The 5,480-nt window shown below is 46.7% G+C and overlaps 1 long non-coding RNA gene across 1 annotated transcript; it reads right to left on the bottom strand.

Annotated features, from left to right (window-relative positions):
• Window positions 1–738: 738 nt before the first annotated feature.
• LOC138176486 (uncharacterized) lies at window positions 739–4,959 on the bottom strand. The gene is made up of 3 exons (XR_011172304.1): window positions 4,805–4,959; window positions 1,829–2,090; window positions 739–869 (listed from the first exon to the last, which is right to left on the bottom strand). It is a non-coding gene; the product is annotated as an uncharacterized lncRNA (long non-coding RNA).
• Window positions 4,960–5,480: the final 521 nt, after the last annotated feature.

Genomic DNA, 5,480 nt, shown 5'->3' on the forward strand with positions numbered 1-5,480 from the left:
GGGGGGGGGGGGGGGGGGCAGGATAGGGAATGAAAGTTCTTTCATCCAACAGTGTCTCAGTCTTAGGCAGTTCACCTCCCTGCCACCAGGACTGGGCTATGGAATTGCATCTTTCAAACTACCTTTTTCCCATTTTTTCCCTAAAAAGGTAAAGACATGGTGGGGGGGAGGGATGGCTGTAATTTCATGTATGTGATTTTTTTTCTGAAGGCAATGGATTTGTTTCTATCATAGAAGGGGGGAGTATGCTGAGATCCTACATACAATTTATATGATGCTACACACATTCAGAAAGAGAAAGTCAAAAATAGAAAGAGGAGGGGGGAAAGAGAATGAGAGGAGGAAAGAGAAGTAGGAGGGGGGGAGAGGAAGAGAGAGAAAGGAAAAGAGGGAGGGGGGGAGGGGAGAGGAGGAGAAGGGGGAGAAGGAGGAGGAGAAGAAGAAGAAGAAGAAGAAGAAGAAGAAGAAGAAGAAGAAGAGGAGAAGGAGGAGGAGGAGGAGGAGGAGAGAAAGCACTAATTGTCATAGATGATGGGGATTAGATTAGGTAACATTAAGGTCCCTTCCCAGCTCTGATATTTTAAGATTCTAAAAAGCTTCTTAAAAGTTGGTATGTGGAATTAATGAAAAGTAAATCCCACCAGGTTTTGAGATTTTAGATGAGCCATACAGGATGATAGGATCCTGACCATTTAGTCCAACCCCTTCATTTTACAGACAAAAATAAATGAAATTAGGTAGCTTCAATCAATGAACAGGCATTGAATTTTTAATTATTTTTTCCAAATAAGTTTTCATGAATACATTGTTTTTTTAAAATCATATTTCCGGATGTATTTCTTCCCTTCCCCTTGTCCCAATGAGATTTCCTTAAAAAAAAAAAAAAAACAGTTCAGCAAACATAATAGCATGGGAAAGCCTGACAGCAGACCATTCCATTGTTCCATATCCAAGTCAGCACAGGAGCAGAGAGCAGTGCCTGCTCATAACTCTCCTTTGGGATTAAAGTGCATCATTGTAGTTGAATAGCTCTTAGGTTCTTTAAAAAAATTTTTTTCATTGATACCTATCATTTTTACATTGCCTAGATTTCCCCTCTATTCCTCCTCTCTGTCTTCCCAGAAAGTCATCCCTTATAATAAGACATTTTTTAAAAAGGAAAGTGTATGACTAATATGGAAATATGCTTAACATAATTGCACATGTATAACTCATATCAGATTGCTTGCCATTTTGGGAGGGGAGGGGAGAAAAATTTGAAGCTCAAAATCTTATTAAAAATGAATACTGAAAACTCCTTTAAAAATAAAATGCTATTTGCCAAAAAGCAAAGGGAATTTACTAGATGTTACTAATTTACTAGTTGTTGTTTTAATAGAAATTTATTGCTATCTTTGTTTTTTACATCACCTAGATTTCCCCCTTTATCCTTCTCTCCACTCACCCCATGGGTGGAAAGAGGAAAATAAAAGACAAAGAGAGAAAAAAATTAATTAAAAAAATCAAATCTCTCTCCCTCATTCTCTCTCTCTCTCTCTCTCTACATCTATTAAATTCCCTTTGCTTTTTGGCAAATAGCATTTTATTTTCTCAGTAGTTCTCTCTATCTATCTCTCCCTCCCTCTCTCCCTCTCTCTCTCTCTCCCCCCCCCCCTCCCTCCCCCTCTCTCTCTCACACACACACACACACACACACACTGACATTATATGCAGTATAATGTGACCCAGACCCACTGATCTCTGCAAACAAGGTATCTTCTCATACCTCTTTTCCAGGAGCATTTGCTAAACCCTTCCTAGGATGAGTTGGAAATCTTGGAGGACTCACCTTTCAAGGCTTTCTTTGGAATGAGCTCTGGGTCAATGAAGAGAGAACACAGCTCAGTCACCAGGGCAGGGTAGGAGAGGGTACTCCACTGTTTCAGAGTCTCCCTGTCCAGCTGGGGGATTTCTTCAGGCATGAAGAGGCCTCCATCAGGGGCATAGCCTGAGAATAAGGCTCCTTCAAAGTCAACGCTGGGGGTTCCTCCCCGAGTACTGATGTACCTCATGATCCTTCACACCCTGGGAAAGAGAAGCAGCTTCTAGGACTGAAGCAGAGAAAGGACCCTAGTCACACAGGGAAGCTGCCAACCAAATACTAAGAAATACCCCCACAGACTCCTCACTCCTGGCTACTGGCCTCCTCAAGTGGGCAGCTGTGGGAATGAAGACATTGGAGATTGGCAAGACTGTTGGGTCAGTTGGTCAGCAGAGCTGAGTTCTTGACCCAGCTCTGTTCTATACTGACCCTATGACTTTGGACTAGTCATTCCCTCCCCCTGGTCCTGTCCCTCCCACCTCACAGGGTGGTTGTGAGGGTCTGAGGCATGCCCTTTGTGTGAGTAACATATTCTGAGAAAAGAAAGCATGGCTATTGATGGTGAGGCAGGCAGCCTTGGCAATCCCCATAGGTAGAGACTAGCTGGGCATGCACCCCTAGGCAAGGTTTGAAAATTGCACACCACATGTATGAGTATCCATGGGAAATTTTTAAGGCTCATTGTAAATGACACATACAGCTTGGTTTGATGTGAAGAACCCTGGATTTAGAGTCAGAGGAATGGGGTTCAAATGTTGCCTCTCTCACTCTCTGTGTGACCTTGGGCATGTCACAACCCTTCTAGCCTGGGTCTGCTCATCTGTACAATGAAGCCTCTAAATGACCTCTAAGGTCCTTAGCAGCTATAGACAGAGTATTTATTAAGTGTTTACCATGCAGCAAGCATTGGTCTAAGCCCTAGGAATACAGATTCAAGCAATAATAATAATAAATTTTAATTTTAAAATGTAAAATAAAAAAACCCCAGTCCCTACCCTCCAAGGGGCTTATGTCCTAACATAAAAGGGAGGAAGAATTGGAAGGGAAGAAGAAAGAGAAAGAAGAACAGGAAGGGAAGGGTGTTGAGAAAGTGGTAGAAAAATATGGAGGAGGGAATATTGTAACACTTGGCTTCACTCTCCTGTGAACTAGTCAAAAGAGGGAAGAATAAGAGTAGGTTACAGAAATAAATACATTTCATTCAATAGGGAAACAAAGGGGAAAGGCAAAAAGGGAGGAAAGGGTATATCAAGGGAGGGATTGGTCCTAAGCAAAACAAGCTCTAAGGATGTTCAAAACTATTTCTAGCAGCTCTGTTTGTGGTGGGCAAAGAATTGGAAACTGAGGGGATACCCATCAATTGGGGAATGGCTAAATAAGTGATAGTATGTGAATGTGATGGACTGCCACAAGAAATGATGAGGATAGTTTCAGAGGAACCTGAAGACTTGTATGAACTGATACAAAGTGAAATGAGCAGAACCAGGAGAACAACATATATAATAACAACATTGTAAAGACTTTGAAAGAACTTTGAAAGACTTAGGAACACTGACCATTTTAATAGCCAACCAAGACTTCCAATGAAAGATGCTACCTACCTCCGGATAGAAAGGTGAAGGATTAAGAGTGCAGAATGAGACATATTTTTATTTTTTTTGGACTTGGCCAATGTAGAAATTTGCTTTGCCTGACTCTGTGTGCTTGTAACAGATTTTGTTTTTCTTTGTTTCTCAATTTGGAGAGGAGGGGTAGAGAGGAGAGAAAGCAAATTTTTACTGAATGAAATTATTAATTAAAAAAAAATAAGTTCAGAGAGACAAGGGAGAATGGTGAACTTTACCAGGAGTGAAGTGAACTTTGGACGGGATGGGCAGTATAACAGCCCTTTTGGCTCACATGGTTCCCTCCTTGTCTTTAAAAAAAAAAAAAGGTTATGAGTTCATTAACAGTGGTTCAGTGACAATCCGTTAGTTCGTGAACTTCTTGAGAGAAAGAATTGTCTTTGCCTCTTCTGCTGTAACCTCAGCGCAGTGCCTGGCACATAGTTGGTGCTTAATAACGGATTAGTGATTGATCGATTGTGAAGCTTCTAGTTAAGAAAATTAATTTAGTCAGAAAATTCCTAACATTTAGTCCGAGGCTGGAGTGTCTGGCTCACTTTTCATTTGCATCTTCCTCTGGTTAACCCCTCGTCTCTTTGTGGTCGAGGCCAAAACTCAATTCACTAGAAACAATCTGGGTAAGGAAACTCAGGGATGATGTTAGAGAGGAGAAGATCTGAAGCATGGGCTGACCTTGGGACTCCCCCCAGCCCGGGCCCTCTAGTTCTGGACGCCAAGGACTCTCCTTGTCTAACCCTTCTCTGCCACAGGTGGGAAGGGCTGCCAAACCCTCAGACTCTTGGTCTCCCTCCCTCTCTCCTCCTGCGCCCCTTCCTTTGATTGAAACGCTTTAGCGGGTCAAGACCTGAGAACTGACCGACTCCAGCCCGCGTATTTGACCAATGAGGGAGCCCGGCGGATGTGCGCAAGGTCGGGCACCCAGGAAGTAAGCGCTGGGCTGTCACTTGACCCTTGGTCGGCTAAGTCCGAAGCCATCTGCGAACACCCCCTCCCCCCACCCCCCTCACCGCGTGATCTTGGCCGGTGGGGGAGAGGAGGGGAGGCCAGATCGATTCTAAGCGCTCGGTAGAAGGGGAGGGGGAAGCGGAGTGGGTGCTGTCCAAGGCCTTTACGTGCATCTCCGATCCAGTCCTGGCTCTGGACCGCGTGGGTCGGCAGAGGGCAGCAGAGGCCGCCCAGGCCCAGGCATCTCGCAGGCCCCCGGGCTCCTGGGGAAGACATCCAGGAGGGCCAGGACCGAAGCCCCGAGGTCCCGGGCAGGCAGGCTGGGGGAGGGGCGCACAGCATCTCCCCCCTGTCCCCCGGTGTATTGGCTTACCGTGCACGGGGTGCTGCGCTGGGAGCGCTGGGGTGAGGCACTGGCACGTAGGCTCCCGGCCTGCACGAGTCCTGGGCAGCGGCCCGCAGGGAGGAGCTTGGCCTTGGGCCTCCGGAGCCTTCCCGGTCACAGCCGGGGGCACTCGAAGGGAGAGAGAGCTCCGGGCTCTAGGCGCCACCCCCACGGCCAGAAGCATGACTTAGAGGAGTGAGCGCTGGGTTCGAATCCTGCCTCTCGATTGAAAATAACGTCATTCCCCCCTCCCCCACTCGATTTCGTGGATCGCACCCCCCTCCCACCCCAGCGAAATTCATGAGGGTCTGCAGACCCTAGGTGGAGAACCTCTGCCCTAAGCGCCCTCTAGTCGGGTGATCCTGGGCAAATCGCTTCTCTGAGCCTCGCTTTCCCCATCTGTCAAATGGGCACGATAATAGCACTGACCTCACAGGGCAGAGAGCGTGCTTTTCAAGCCTTTACACCCTCACTACATATGGAGAACCTGAGTTTCCCCCCCAAAAGTCAGCATCCAGGGGCCACATTGTCAATCTGGGCTAAGCCCGGGGGTCCTTCCTCTTCCCCAAAAGCGCTTTCAGCCAGAAGAGTCTTCCACCCCATTTTGGCTCTGCCTCCTCCAGGGGATTGCCTCTCTCGTCTCTGACTCCCCCCGCCCCCCAGG

Source organism: Petaurus breviceps, unplaced genomic scaffold (genome assembly GCF_028583685.1).
Source record: "Petaurus breviceps papuanus isolate PSGF00001 unplaced genomic scaffold, PetGlider_PUasm1.0 89695, whole genome shotgun sequence".
Classification (NCBI taxonomy): domain Eukaryota; kingdom Metazoa; phylum Chordata; class Mammalia; order Diprotodontia; family Petauridae; genus Petaurus; species Petaurus breviceps.